We start from the raw sequence: 16,886 nt of genomic DNA on the forward strand, positions 1-16,886 counted from the left end.
ATTTTTTTTTTCATCCTACAAGTACATACTTTTGTCTCTAGCTGGTGCTTGCTATATCACAGTAGTTATCATTCAAGAGGTCAGCTGCAAGATCTGCTAAGCATTGCTGGGAAGCATCGGGTTTAGCAATCAGTAAGCTCCGATGCCACCACGTCCCTTGCACGTGAGGGTGGGGGAAGGGGAGGGGAAGAAAGGATGAAACAGCCGAAAGGCTTATACCAGTCTGGGCTGTCAACATACAGTCTGGAAACTGGGATATCTATCACCATGCCATTGGTGAATTGCAGGTGACTGGAGGCATACTTCACGATGCTGTATCAGAGTTTATGTATTTTACTAACCTTATTTCATGGGTTTGAGGCTATATAGTTTTATGAGCCCCCCTATCCTCTACTGGTCTGAAATAAATTTTTGCCAGATAGATAGATAAATAGATTTGTGTGTGTATATATATCTATAGGTATCAATATATAGGCCTTCCCAGACTGAGCCCCCTTTTTCCTCTCCTCCTCCCCATCCCCCCACCCTACCTCCTTCCTCTCCCCACAGCACCTGTATATATGTTTGTACAGATTTGTTACTCTATTTATTTTACTTGTCCATATTTACTTCTATTGATTTTGTTAATGATGTGCATTTAGGTTTAATTCTATTTGTTCTGACGGCTTGACACCTGTCCACTTGACACCTGTCTCCCCCTTCTAGACTGTGAGCCCACTGTTGGGTAGGGACCATCTCTATATGTTGCCAACTTGTACTTCCCAAGAGCTTAGTACAGTGCTCTGCACACAGTAGTCGCTCAATAAATACGATTGAATGAATGAATGAATGAATGAATGAATGAATGTCCACGTGCTTTGTTTGGTTGTCTGTCTCCCCCTTCTAGACTGTGAGCCCGTTATTGGGTAGGGACTGTCTCTACATGTTAGGAGGCCTTCCCAGACTGAGCCCCTTCCTTCCTCTCCCCCTCGTTCCCCTCTCCATCCCCCTCCATCTTACCTCCTTCCCTTCCCCACAGCACCTGTATATATGTATATATGTTTGTACATATTTGTTACCCTATTTATTTACTTATTTTACTTGTACATATCTATTCTATTTATATTATTTTGCTAGTATGTTTGGTTTTGTTCTCTGTCTCCCCCTTTTAGACTGTGAACCCACTGTTGGGTAGGGACTGTCTCTATATGTTGCCAACTTGGACTTCCCAAGCACTTAGTACAGTGCTCTGCACACAGTAAGTGCTCAATAAATACGATTGATGATGATGATGATATATGTTGCCAACTTGTACTTCCCAAGTGCTTAGCACAGCTCTGTGCAGAGTAAGCGCTCAATAAATACGATTGAATGAATGAATGAATGAATGAATATCATAGAGGAGTGTTGGTTGTTGAATTATCTCTCCGGGTACATCCGTTCCTTGTGTTTCTTAGGTTTCTTTCATGGACCAGTGGGAGTCTCTTTGCTTCGCCTTGCAAATTGCCCAGTCCGCTGATGATTTGAATGGTTAGCACTATCGTCGGCTATCCTGCTCTCCAGCTTTTCTCTCTCCTGGCAGGAACATCTGGGACATAGACTTTACAAACAGTAATAATAACCGTACTTTAGCTTTCAGATTTTTGCAGTTGTTATTATGTCATCATGGTAAATGACCATAATTGACCCCCACAATGAAATGTTGCCAATATTCGTATGAATAGCCACTGCGGTCATGCTTGCTAGCTGGGATGTGCTTCTCAAATAAAATTTTTTGCTGAATAGCCTAAATCTCTGCCTCATTTGGGGACCTGAGGATTTCTGAATACTAATAAAGGTTATTGAGTCTGAAACCAATGACTGCTTACTGCAGGCAAGTGCCTAAACAGGAAATCCAAGGTAGATGCTCAAAAGAGATTTCTAGGAGATTTTGAAGCAGGGTGGCTTAGTGGATAGAGCAGGGGCCTGGGCGTCAGAAAGACATGAGTTCTAATCCTGGCTCTGCCAAGTGCATACTATGTGACCTTGGGCAAGTCACTTAACTTCTCTGGGCCTCAGTAATCTCATCTGTGAAATGGGGATTAAGACTGTGAGCCCATTTGGGACAGGGCCTGTGTCCAACCTGATTCACATATCTACCCCCACGCTTAGAACAGTGCTTGGCGCACAGTAAGCACTTAACAAGTACCATAATTATTATTATTAATTAGGTTTGACAAGAATTTGCAAAATGTCCCATTCTTTTTTTTTTTTTTAATGGCATTTGTTAGGTGCTTAGTAACCAGGTTGGACCCAATCCCTATCCCACATGGGGCTCACTGTCTTAAACCCCATTTTATAGATGAAGTAACTGAGGCACAGAGAAGTTAAGTGACTTGTCCAAGGTCACACAGCACATGTAGTAATGTGGCTCAGTGGAAAGAGCACAGGCTGGGGAGCCAGAGGTCATGGGTTCTAATTCCGCCTCTGCCACTTGTCAGCTGTGTAACTTTGGGCAAGTCACTGCTCTGTGCCTCAGTTACCTCATCTGTAAAATGGAGATTCAGACTGTGAGCCCCACGTGGGACAACCTGATCATCTCGTATCTCCCCTAGCGCTTAAAACAGTGCTTCGCACATAGTAAGCGCTTAACAAATACCATCATTATTATTATTATCTAGCGGAAGCAGGATTAGAACCCAGATCCTTCCGACTCCCAGACCCATACTCTAACCACCAGGCAACACTGCTTGTTATAAGTTATTTGACAAGGGCCTGACTAATTATTAATAATAATAATTGTGGTAGTATTTGGTAGGTGCTTACTATGTGCCAGCACTAAGCGTTTAGTACAGTGCTCTGCACACGGTGAGCACTCAATAAATATGATTGATTGATTGCCAGGCACTGGACTAAGCACTGGGGTGGATACAATCAAATAGGGTTGGATGCAGTCTCTGTCCCACATGGGGGTCACAGTCTCAAACCCCATTTTACAGATGAGGTTACTGAGGCCCACAGAAATTAAATAACTTGCACTAGGTCACACACAGCAGCAGATTAAGTGGCAGAACCAGGATAAGAATCACTGACCTTCTGATTCCCAGGACCATGGTCCATGCAGCTCCTGAAGTTGTAGCTGTTCCCCCGTCCTATGAGTTTGTGTGATTTCATATTGTGTAGTTGAGTCCAGGAGGAAGGCAAGCCTACCATCAAATGGTTTAAGAACTATGATAGGTTAAACTTTATTCTCCAGTGGAGATGGTGCATACAGTAGCCAGATGGGACAGTAGCAGAGAAGTGGCGGAGCCAGGATTAGAACTCATGACCTTCCAACTCCCAGGCTCTATCCAGTAAACCATGCTGCTTCCCCCAGTGAGATCTTTAAATGAATTTCTGCTGCCCGAACACACTAATGCTGAAGAATGTTAAGAGCACAAGCCTGGGAGTCAGAGGATCTGGGTTCTGATTCCAACTCCACCACTTACCTGCTGCATGATCGGGTCACTTGACTCCTCTGTGCCTCAGTTCCCTCATCTGCAAAATGGGGATTCAGTACCTTTTCTCCCTTCTACTTAGATTGTGAGCCCCGTGTGAGCCCCCCCCGTTCTCACTTGTCCTGCCGTTGACGCCTGGCCTCCATCCTTCCCCCGTCCTGGAATGCCCTCCCTCCACACATCTGCCAAGCTAGTTATCTTCCTCCTTTCAAAGCCCTACTGAGAGCTCACCTCCTCCAGGAGGCCTTCCCACACTGAGCCCCCTTTTTCCTCTCCTCTTCCCCATCCCCCCGCCCTACCTCCTTCCCCTCCCCACAGATTTGTATATATATACAAGTATATATATATATATATATATATACAGTTATTACTCTGTTTTATTTGTACATACTTACTATTCTATTTATTTTGTTAATGATGTGCATATAGCCTTAATTCTATTTGTTCGGACGATTTTGACACCTGTCTACGTGTTTTGTTTTGCTGTCTGCCTCCCCCTTCTAGACTGTAAGCCCGTTGTTGGGTAGGGACCGCTCCTATACGTTACCGACTTGTACTTCCCAAGCGCTTAGTACAGTGCTCTGCACACAGTAAGCGCTCAATAAATACGATTGAATGAATGACAATGGGCATGAGAGCTACAAAGAAAGTGAAAATGCCAAAATGCATTAGTTATTTGGCCAAAGTTCATCATTTTCATGCTGTATTTAGGATTGAGCTAGGGGGATGTCCAGACAATTTCCAGCTGATTTGGCCCACAGAGCTGGCTCAGCAACCTGGCTTTGCACAACCCCCTCAATCCCATTACCCTTCCATTTCTGTTTCCTGGGCTCATGCCTAATATTTGCAGGCTGAACTTTTAATTCATTCATTCAATTCATTCAGTTATATTTATTGCGGGCTTACTGTGTGCAGAGCACTGTACTGTTTGGGAAGCACAAATTGGCAACATATAGAGACAGTCCTACCCAACAACAGGCTCACAGTCTAGAAGGGGGAGACAGACAACAAAACAAAACATGTAGACAGGTGTCAAAATTGTCAGAACAAATAGAATTATAGCTATGTGCACATCATTAATAAAATAGATTAATAAATATGTACAAATAAAATAGAGTAACAAATATGTACAAATATATACAGGTGCTGTGGGGAAGGGAAGAGGTTAGGGCAGAGGGTCTTCAACAGTCATTTTATTTTTAATGGGACCCATATACATTTGTAGCTCATATTCAAAGAAGATGTAGTTGTTGGTGAAATTCACCTTGGAGTCCGGATGTGTTGTAATAGGCCAATGCAGTATTCACAGTCCTGAACACATTTAAATCCCAAAATGCTGTCCTTTGTTGTCAGGTTTGATGTTTGCAGTATTTGCTATTGATTTCTCTCTTGCTTCCTTGTGTCTCTTTCCTTATGAATCTTTTGCTCAAGAGAAGTCACTCCCTTCCTGAGAGCAGTAACTCATGCTGGTCTATATTTGTTAAAGGACTTTCACTTTTCAGCTGGTAGGCATTAAAATCACTATATTAAAGCTGACTGCATTTTCTCCCTCATCCCTTTCTACTCCACTAACAACTCTGATCCTCCTCTTTCCAGCTTTTATTCCCCTGGTCATTCCTTCTCAGAGGCATGTCTTATTTTTGAACACCTCTCCACCTGCTGTCTTCTAATGCATTCTGGTCATTCAGACTCATTTCAATGTCTACCTCCTCCAAATTAATTTAAGTTAAAAGTGATCATACTTGTTAGGGTAGTGGATAAGTTTATGAGGAACAGAAAATCTTTCACAGAGTCAGAGGGAAGCAACAAAGTGAGCCCGCTGTTGGGTAGGGACTGTCTCTATGTGTTGCCGACTTGTACTTCTCAAGCACTTAGTACAGTGCTCTGCACAGAGTAAGTGCTCAATAAATACAATTGAATTGAATGAATGAATGAAAAAAGAAGAAAGTGAAGAAAAAACTCTCATGTGTGTCAGCTTATAACTAAATATATCTCTTGTTTCATAAAGCATGCAGTGACAAGTTTGGTTTTTCATAAAGACACACAAGATCCAACTCTAAACCAAAACTCATTCTTCCTTCTGTTTCCCCATTGTTTTTAAAAATGTTAGTTTTAAATAGAAGCTAAAAAAACTCACAGAAAGTGTTGTATTATATTTATTCATTCATTCAATCGTATTTATTGAGCGCTTACTGTGTGCAGAGCACTGTACTAAGTGCTTATATTCTGGAGAGTGGTTTGGAAAGTTCCAAGATGGCAGTGGGTTGACCTGTCTCTTCACAGGCAAGAGCTTATGGCCTATGGACCTCATTGGAGGCAAGAATGTCCTCCTCACTACAGTGTAAATTTGTTGAGAGCAGAGTTTGTCTTGTTTCTGTTGTACTCTCCCATGTGCTTGGTTCAGTGTTTAGCACTCAATAGGCATTCATTATGCCTCTGACTGATTGAAGATACCCACCTACGTGTTTTATTTTGTTGTCTTTCTCCCCCTTCTAGACTGTAAGGCCATTGTTGGGTAGGGACCATCTCTATATGTTGCCGACTTGTACTTCCCAAGCGCTTAGTACAGTGGTCTGCACACAGTAAGTGCTCAATAAATACGATTGAATGAATGAATGAATGAATGAAATGTTATCCATTTCCCCCTTCATTATGATCAGGGAATGTGTCTGTTGATTCTGTGTATTGTATTCTACCAAGAGCTTAGTGTAGTGCTCCACACATAGAAATCGCTCAATAAATATCATTAATTGATTGACTGATTCCCAACTATCCAAGAAGTTTCAAGAAAGCCAAGCCTAGACATGGATTAAAGGGAATGGTTGCTGTTACCTTTGGATCAGCAGAGGGGTCATGGGGAGCACATGCAGAAGTCCTCGGCCCCACATTCCTGCTTGTTCTGAACTTGCCATCTTGGGCCACAGGTCCACATCAGCATGGCTCAGTGGTAAGAGTGTCATGGGTTCAAATCCTGGCTCCGCCCATTGTCAGCTGTGTGACTTTGGGCAAGTCACTTAACTTCTCTGTGTCTCAGTTCCCTCATCTGTAAAATGGGGATTGACTGTGAGCCCCCTGTGGGACAACCTGATCGCCTTGTAACCTCTCCAGCACTTAGAACAGTGCATTGCACGTAGTAAGCGCTTAATAAATGCCATCATTATCATTACTATTATTATTCCTGGTCCAACACTCTTAGCTACAGAACTTCAAGAATTTTCCCAGGACTTAGAAATTAGGTGTTTTCATCCCCACCAAAAGAATGTAAATGTCTGGTCAAAAATGGTGGCCGTTGAACCTTGTGGAGTCTTGTCTAAAGGGAAAGAAGATAGGGGAGGAAGGATGAAAAGGATCACAGGAGACTTTAAGCTGGAAGTCTTCTTTCTATAAAAGCCTGATAATGTCTAAACCTCTTTGCAAGATCATTCTTGGAAAGGGAGTTGACTCTCTCCCCTCCATTCAAACCCCTAGAATAACTGGAGAGGTGAATTACTGGTATTTTTCAAAGATGTTATTGAACCACTAATTCTATTTAGTAGGGTAGGCAGATACAATTCAGTCATTTTATTGAGGCAAAAGGAATGCAAAGATATTGAATAACTCTCACAGCAAGTCAAGTAGTTTCAGGTGCTCAGAAATGAGTTATTGGTTGATTAAAGACCCGACTACAGGAACCTCACTCTATCCATTCTGAAAGAAAGGGTTCAATTATCGTTGATTGAGACTGAGCCTGAATTGGTGCTGATTAGTAGAACAGATGCAATGAGAGCACTAAATCCCATTGAGAAGTCAGTGGAAACTATACTATATTCCATTTTGCCAAGAACCTTGAAGGAAACCAACTTCAAGGGACAAGGAGAGTCTAGAGTTTTTAAGCTGAGAAGCAGCATGGCCTGAAGGATAGAGGATGAGCCTGAGAGTCAGAAGGTCATGGGTTTTAATTCCGGCTCCGCCACTTGTCTGCTGTGTGACCTTGGTCAAGTCACTTCACTTCTCTCTGCCTCATTTACCTCATCTGTAAAATGGGGATCGAGACTGTGAACCCCACAAGGGACAGGGACTCTGTCCAGCTAGATTTGCTTGTATCCACCCCAGTGCTTAGTACAGTGCCTGGAACCTAGTAAGTGCCGAACCTCTTGACTGTAAGCTCACTGTGGGCAGGAAATATGTCTGTTTATTGTTGTAGTATACTCTCCCAAGTGCTTAGTACAGTGCTCTGCAAACAGTAAGTGCTCAATAAATATGATTGAATAAATGAATGAGCAAATACCATCACTATTATTATTGTTACCCAGAATATCTATCTGTCTCATCTCGGGAAGAACACCAAATTGCTAGGAATTTTATAAAAGTTTCGTCATATTTTTATTTTAACTTTAGGTTAGTCCATTTTTAGGTATCTCTCAGATATCAGTGGTCTCTCAGAAAGGGACAGGTTAGATATATTTATAGCTGTCATAGGGTTCCAAAGATGATATGGCTAATGGTGCTCACTATTTGTCTGTGCGGGGATGTCTGAAACTCCCTTCCTCACTTAAAGATTGACCTTTGTTGAACAGTTGAGGCTGTTGTGTTTAACATGTGGTCTGTCTATTCTTCCCACCCTGCTTGGGATTGCCCAAGTTCATAGCAATATAACAGCTGCTTGGGTGCCCTATTATCATCCATTTTCCTTATGGGTTCCAGCAGGTAAAATTGGGCACTCTCCCAAGCACTTAGTACAGTGCTCTGCACATAGAGAAGCAGCATGGCTCAATGGAAACAGCACGGGCTTGGGAGTCAGAGGTCATGGGTTCAAATCCCGGCTCCGCCAATTGTCAGCTTGTGACTTTGGGCAAGTCACTTGACTTCTCTGTGGCTCAGTTACCTCATCTGTAAAATGGGGATGAAGACTATGAGCCCCAAATGGGACAATCTGATCAACAATCTGATCACCTTGTATCTTCCCCAGCACTTAGAACAGTGCTTTGCTCATAGTAAGCACTTAGCAAATGCCATCATCATCATCATCATTGTCATGATAAATGCTCAATAAATACCACTGATGATGATGTTGATGATGATGATAAGCATTGCCTCACTGTTACACATGGTTATCTGATGCTGAAGAATGGTCACCTTTCCAGACTCCATTGTAAAAAATGGTGCTTTACCATGTGAAGTTTACTGTGGGCTGAAGGGGATGCAGGTGTCTATGCAGGCCAAGATCTGAGAGCTAGAAAGACTAATAACAAAAATCATTGTTAAGCACTTTCTTTGTGCCGAGCACTGTTCTAAGTGCTGAAGTAGATTCAAGATAATCGGTTGGACACAGTCCCTGCCCCACCTGGGGCTCAATCCCCATTTTATAGTCTTAATCTCCATTTTACAGATGTGGTAGCTGAGGCACAGAGCAGCTAAGTGACTTTCCCAAGGTCACACAGCAGACATGTGGCAGAGTCAGGATTAGAACCCATGTCCTCTGGCTCCCAGGCCCTGGCTCTTTCCACTAGGCCATGCTGCTTCTCCGGGAGAGAAGATGGGATAATAACACTGTTGAATAACACTGTTGAACACATCTTCATTTTGGACAGGACTCTGATATCAGGTTGGCAGTCTCCCCAGGCAGTCTGTCCCGGGCCATGACAAGCTATTATATTAGTGCATTATTTTTCCCCCTTCCTACTAGGATAGGTCCCTCAGTATCAACCAGCATTGCCCTGTATACTAGTGATATTCAAGGTCTTGTGGATGACTCTGTGTCCAGAGCAAAGCAGCCTGAGCATCATTTATCAATCGTCTTGGGTGCTTATTATAATTATCCTTGTTATTTTGTATTATTTCACACCTCTGACTCCTCCAGTAAGACCACACTTCCCCTTTTCCATTACTTCTCAATCTCTCGCCTCTGTCTAATAAAGAAGATTGATAAGGAGGACGTTCGTTTTCCCTTCTCAGATGCTATAGCTCACACTAATAAAAGTTATTTTTGCTCCATCAGACACCACTGCCTTCTCTCACTGTTCCCTCTGTGCTACAGTGTGGAACAACCTATAATAATCTGCTCCCACTTTGCTCCCAAAAATAAAATCATTTTTATATCAAATACTTTTTCCACTGTGATAATGCCAAATTTTCAACACGATTATGACAATTAAACTGTTTCAGCTGCAGAATCTTCCCATGACGTTGGAGTAATGTGAGTGTTCACAACTGTCAAAGAGGAATACTTCTGTTCCCAAAGAGTTACACAGGTCCCAGGGCTCCAAGCATTGTTTATGTTTGGTAAAATTTGTGAAAACGAACAATACAGCACTGCATTTCCAAATCAATCAATCAATCAATCAATCAATCGTATTTATTGAGCGCTTACTATGTGCAGAGCACTGTACTAAGCGCTTGGGAAGTACAAATTGGCAACATATAGAGACAGTCCCTACCCACCAGTGGGCTCACAGTCTAAAAGGGGGAGACGGAGAACAAAACCAAACATACTAACAAAATAAAATAAATAGGATAGATATGTACAAGTAAAATAAATAAATAAATAAATAAATAGAATAATAAATATGTACAAATATATATACATATATACAGGTTCTTCCTGGAGCAAAATCCAGACTATTAAATGCCAAGGTGTTAAAAGTTTGCCAATGTCGGTTTTTGCCTCTAGGGAAATCACACCAGGAACATCCTTCACGTAGCTCAGATATTCCAAAACGTGGAGTGGAACTAAGACTGATAAAGGTGAAGTATTCATGACTGCTGTACTGATGCTAGGTATTTGATTGGTGAAGGTAGTCCGGAAAGAAGTATCTCTTCAATAACTGTATTGATGGCAAATATTCTAAATGACAATACCCAAGTGTTCCAAAGGCATCTGCTCCCTGCTCCCACTCCTCACTACCACAACGAACTCACCTTCCCCCATTGCCCACAGACTATCTCTAGAAGTGTAATTCCCAATTTAAGTGCTTGGATTTTACAACAGCCAGGGGTGCTCCAGTTCAAGAGAGCTGGAAATTCATCGTAGATTTCCAACGAGTCATCAAACATGTTCTTGGATCCTGAGACACATATGTTCATGATCGCACCTGACACTGATAAGAAAAGTCTTTTTTTCTGTTCTTCCAACAACTGATCATTTCGGGTGGCCATGTCTGTAATGTGTTCTTATTATAACTGTGTTCTTTAGTTCATCTCAAAATCAGAACGTGAACAATTTTTATAACCAACAGAACCCTTTTTCCCCCCAGCGATATGTTAGAAGAACATAACGGCATCCTTGTACTGCACACTTATTGGATGAAAATCCTTGACAGACACTCATTGCGCAGCTCAAAGGTGTCATGCTGTGTCTTGGTCTTTTCCACACTCTCCTCCAACTACCTCTCTCTCAAATACCAGAATTGTTATTATTCTCTTCCCCCAACAATTGTTCCCTCTCTCTCTCTCTCTCCCTCCCTCTCTCTCTCTCTTTCTCTGTGTCTCTTTCTTCTCTCTGCACCACCTCTTCTCTTCCTCATTTCCTCTCTCCTATTCTTTTTCTCTCCATTCTTTCTTCACTTCCTCATTTCTTTCCTCCCTTTCTCTATCTCCCCAACTGTCTCTCTCTACACACACACACACATACACGTGCACACACACACATTCTCTCACTTCTCTCAAATGCATTTTCCCTGGGGCCTTTAATTGCCACCACTGTCTGGCAACAGCAATTTTGGAGGAGAGTGGGGCCTGGGAATGTGTGGCCAGCAATGGGAAAAGTCAGAGAAAATCCAAGAGTATTCTGGAATTTCCTCACTCCCAGAGAAGAAAATAGTAATTTTGAAACAACTGTCTTCAAGTTTGCCTGTGTCTGCAAAGGCACACTGAGCCGCTCTGCTGGATATTTCAGACCCAAAGACTGCTACTGGGAGAAAAGGAGGTTTTCTGCCTTGAGGTATCCAAATTAGTGGATCAAATTCACTAGATAATTGTTCAGGCTCTTCTTCATTTCCTCTGTATTGACACAACCTCAGTGGAAATATACAAAACATAACTTTGCTCCGTTCGTTCTTGCACAATTGCTTTTTCATCCAGAAGGGTCTGATGCATTTATTATTCTTTGATATCACAAAGGTGGAATATTAGAACAGATTTCTTTAATGTAATCATGATCTCTCTAGTCTTATGCTTCTGAGTCTCCAGCTCTCATTTTAAGACATTGCCCATTTGGAGGTTGTGAAGTATTAGGGACCATCTCTAGCGCTTAGTACAATGCTCTGCACACAGTAAGCGCTCAATAAATATGATTGAATGATTGAATTAACTCATTAATGACTACCTCACCATGCTCACCTTTCAACAGGTGAAACCTGCCCATTTTGCCCCATGGAAATCCAAATTAGGATGTTTCAGATTTTCCCAAATGAACGTTCTTCTCTTTCATTTAAACTTGTTCTGGACTTCGAAAAACTGTACTCCTCAGTAGATTATATGTTCCTTGAGGGTAGGGATAGTGCCAACCTTATTCATTGTATTTTCCCAAACACTTAGCACAGTGCTCTGCTCTGTTCAATAAATACCACCTGTTAGTTGACCACAGTCATCAGCTCATCTCCTATGTAAATATGTGGTACAAATTCATTTTAGCCAGGTTTACCTTTCATGTTGTTGGATATTCCCTGCCAGGAGGGCAAAATGAATCAACTGTTCATTTTTTAATTCTTTCAAATTTCATTTACTGTGATCTAATTATTTCCTTTCAGTCTCTTCATCGTTCTGTTCTTGCTGAAAAGGAAGAGGAGGAACCCAAGCCTTTTTGATGATCCCGAGATCATTCCATTGATTGTGAGCTATTGTTTCTCTTTCCTTTTGTTCACTCTTCCACCTCATCTCTGTTAACCAGGCAAAGGGAAGTAGAGATAGTGGGGGTCTAGTTATCTGGTTTTCAGCTAGTCTCTTCTATGCATTGTATGGATATATGTCTTGCATTTTTATTTTCATCTTCTAGCCTCCCCTCTGCCTTGACTCTTAGCACTGAGTTCAGCGACTTGGAAGTGATACCTGTGTTGACGGAGCTGGGAAAAGGATGTAATGGTTCTGGATCAAGAGGTAGGGAACAGGAGTTCCTCAAGAAAAACACTCTAAGGCAGGACATAGTTGGCATATATCCTCAAAATGGCACCAACGGCATCATTACATTACATAATAATAATGATGGCATTTGTTAAGCGCTTACTATGTATGAAGCACTGTTCTAAGCGCTGGGGGGGATACAAGGTGATCAGGTTGTCCCACATGGGGCGCACAGTCTTAATCCCCATTTTACAGATAAGGTAACTGAGGCTCAGAGAAGTTAAGTGACTTGCCCAAGGTCACACAGCAGACATGTGGCGGAGCTGGGATTAGAACCCATGACCTCTGACTCCCAAGCCTGGGCTCTTGTCACTGAGCCACGCTGCTTCTCAGTGACACACTCAATGCACAATGTAGTATAATGATGCCACATGTGTCTCCGTGTCCAGGATTTTGGAGTGCCATCATTGGTCACTTGAAGAGAAGATTTAGGGTGAATATCTGGACATTGGAATAGAAAAAATTAAACCAACTTGCAACGTACTGTTGAGATGAAGATAAGAGCATGTTTTCTCCTGAAACAGTGTCGCACCCTGAATCTTTGTGCCACTAGCACAGTCCTCACTGAGAATAGTCCACCTCTTTTATTCTTATTCTGCTGTATTACCCTGCTTTCTTCTAGGTAACTCCCTTCTCCTGGGGTGTAATTATCAGTGAGGAGTAGATGAATCAGCAATGTGGAAGGAGAAGAGAGGCATTTAATTCCATAGGCCCCCATTGCCATTCCTCACAGAGTACCACTTCTGCTACATGCTTGGCACATTTCAATACCAGTCTTCCCCCAGTAGATCGTAAGCCATTAGAGTGCAAGGATCGCATCCACCAATTCCATTGCATTGTGCTTTTCGAAGCGCTTAGTACAGTGTTCGGCAAACAGCGCTCAGTGAATATCACTGTTTGATTGAGAGCCCTGACTGAAATTCCTAGGATGGTGACCTCCCTAGGTCCAAATTTCTGAGTCTGTTGAACTTTCCCTCTTCACTTCACCTTGGGGTATCTTTCTGGCAGCTATATTATCAAGGTGGTGCTGCCATGACTTTTATTTGGCCACCTACAAAGAAACACCCCACCTATGGAAAGTCTTAGATCCAAATAAGTCTCTTTCACAACAGATTTCAATGTACTTACACCCTTTAAACCATCCATGGCCAATTGCATTACCTGTATTTCACGGAAGATGGTCCTCTTCATATAATTTCTTAATAACAAGCAAAAATCATTTCAGTGGCATATCGGCTTTTTCCTCCTCAGCAATATGGCAGTAGCAGATCTTTCATGCTGACAAGGCAGGTGAGGCTATGCATTTTACCCTTTGGCTAGATTTGAGATGCTATTAGGTTACTCAATCAATTATATTTATTGAGCAATGACTGTATGCAGAGCTCTGTCTTAAGTGCTTTGGAGAATAATAATAATAAAGGTATTTGTTCAGCACTTACTATGTGTCAAGCATTGTACTAAGTGCTGGGGTAGATATAGAATAATCCAGGTGGACGCAGTCCCTGTCCCACATAATGCTCACAGTCTTAAAGAACTCGGGCTCCGGAGTCAGAAGCCATGGGTTCAAATCCCAGCTCCACCAATTGTCAGCTGTGTGAGTTTGGGCAAGTCACTTCACTTCTCTGGGCCTCAGTTACCACATCTGTAAAATGAGGATTAAGACTGTGAGCACCCCCCAATGGACAACTTGATCACCTTGTAACCTCCCCAGTGCTTAGTACAGTGCTTTGAACATCGTAAACACTTAATAAATGCCATTATTATTATTATTATTATTATTATTATTAATCCCTTTAATCCTTAAGGTAACTGAGGCACAGAGAAGTTAAGTGACTTGCCTAAGGTCACACAGCAGACAAGAGGTGGAGCCGGGATTAGAACCCATGACGTATGACTCCCAGTCTTTGCTGCATCCACTTGGCCATGCTGCTCCACAACCCAGATGGTAGACACATTCCCTGCCCATAACGATCTTACATTCTAATGTCACACCGCTCCTCAAAAAACTCCAGTGCTTGGCCATCCACCTCTGTATCAAACAAAAACTCCTCACCTTTAGCTTTAACGCACTCCATCACCTTGCCCTCTCCTACCTCACCTTGTTTCTCTCCTTCTACAACCCAGCCCAAACACTTTGCTCCTCTAGAGCTAAGCTTCTCACTTGCCCTCTCACCTGTCTCACCACCAACCTCTAGCCCACATCCTGCCTCTGGTCTGGAATGCCTTCCTGGAATGCCTTCCCTCCTCAAATGTGACAGACAGTTACTCTCCCCTCCTTCAAAGCCATCTCCTCCAAGAGGCCTTCCCAGACTAATCCCCACTTTTCCTCATCTCCCATTCCCTTCTTTGTCTCCATGATTTGCTCCTGTGCTCTCCCCTGCTCCCAGCCCCACAGCACTTATGTACATATCTGTAATTTTATTTGTTTGTATTGATGTCTCTCCCCCAGAGCCTGTAAGCTCACTATGGGCAGGGAATGTCACTGTTTACTGTTTTACTGTACTTTCCCAAGCACTTAGTACAGTGTTCTGCACCCAGTAAGTGTTCAATAGATACAGTTGACTGAATGAATGAGTGGGTGAAGAGGAAATGAGGGCTTAGTTAGCGAAGGCCTCTTGGAGGAGATGTGCTTTAAATTAGGTCCAGCTTATTAGATCCACTCCAGTTGAAGCCCTGGGTTCTCCCAAGAGCCCTCCATCCCTACGACACATACAAGCCAAGTCCATATAGAGACTGAAGAAAGCCTTGTACCCTCCATTCAGAAACTGGCTCCTTATAAGTTTGGGTTGTATAATGCAGTCCCAGTTAACCTTGACTCCATTACTGGGTTACTTCTCTTATAAATGTCAATATTAGTGCTTACTGAATGCCTATCATTACGGTACGTTAAGCACTAACTATGTGCCAAGCATTGTACTGAACACTGGGGTAGATATGTGGTAATCAGATTGGTTACACTCCCCGATCCACATGGGATTCACAGTCTGAGAGGGAATAGGGTTTAATCTCCATTTTACTGATGAAAGACTAGAGGCAAATAGAAGTTAAGTGACTTGTCCAAGTTTACACAGCAAACAAGTGGCAGAGCTGAGATTAGAATCCAGGTCCTCTGAATCCTAGGCCCATATTCTTTCCACTAGGTCATGCTACTTCCCTGTATTTCTCATTGAATACAGTGAGCTGTACTAAGTGCTTGGAAAGTACAACAAAAGTACAAGACATATTCCCTGCCCACAAGATGCTTTCTGCACCACCTAGCTTATTTTATATCACTCAATCTATCATTCAATGGTACTTACTAAGTGCTTACTATATGCAGAGTACTGTGTTAAGCTCTTGGGAGAGTACAATAAAACCAGAGTTGGTAGGCACATTTCCTGCTCACAATTAGCTTGCAGCCTAAACAGACATTAATATAAATAAATAAATTATAGGTATTCACATAAGTAATTATAATAATAATGATTCTGGTATTTGTTAAGCACTTACTATGTGTCAGGCACTGCACTAAACGTGGGGTGGATACAAGCAAATCAGGTTTAACACAGCCCCAGTCCCACATGGGGCTCACAGTCTCAATCACCATTTTACAGAGGAGGTAACTGAGGCACAGCGAAGTGAAGTGACTAGCCCAAGGTCACACAGCAGACAAGTGGTGGAGCTGGAATGGGAACCCAGGACCTTCTGACTCCCAGAAGGTCTGACTCTGTGCTCTATCCACTACACCAGGGCTGCCGGGGCTGAGGGTGAGTCAGATACCAAATGCCCAAAGGGCACAGATCCATACTGTAGTGTATTCTCCCAAAGTGTCCTCACAGTAAACATTCAATAAATGCCATTGATTGATTAGAAAAATGATCTGGGCAGCATAGTGAAGCATGGTCTGGAGAGAAGTTGAGGGGAGCTGCCTTATTAAACATCTTTGAATCTAAAGGAGGGACCTTTGAAAGTCACCCAGTGCATTCCTGAGGCTGAATTTTATGAGGAGCTGGATCACTTCATGGCACCAACATTTGTAGCCACACAAACTAAAAATAGAAGAAGATACAAATGAGGATTTTATGCTTCAGGGCATAAGTTGATCCCCTGAGAGGAAAAAAAAACCTTCAGCTGTCTGTCTCCCTTGAAGGAGCCTTCTGCACAATAATAGCTGAACGAGTATTCTGGTGTTTTCCCCTTTTCTCAAGGAGTGTTAGGAAATGGTCCCTTTTGAAGAGAGAATGTTGGGCTAATTTGAGTAATCCAATATGACTAATCTGACATCCTTAGAATACAGAGTTCAGTTCCCAAGAGAAAGGAAGCCCTTGGTGTGTTTAGTTTGGGAGAAAATTTGTC

This window comes from Tachyglossus aculeatus, chromosome 23 (assembly GCF_015852505.1).
Source record: "Tachyglossus aculeatus isolate mTacAcu1 chromosome 23, mTacAcu1.pri, whole genome shotgun sequence".
Taxonomy (NCBI): Eukaryota; Metazoa; Chordata; class Mammalia; order Monotremata; family Tachyglossidae; genus Tachyglossus; species Tachyglossus aculeatus.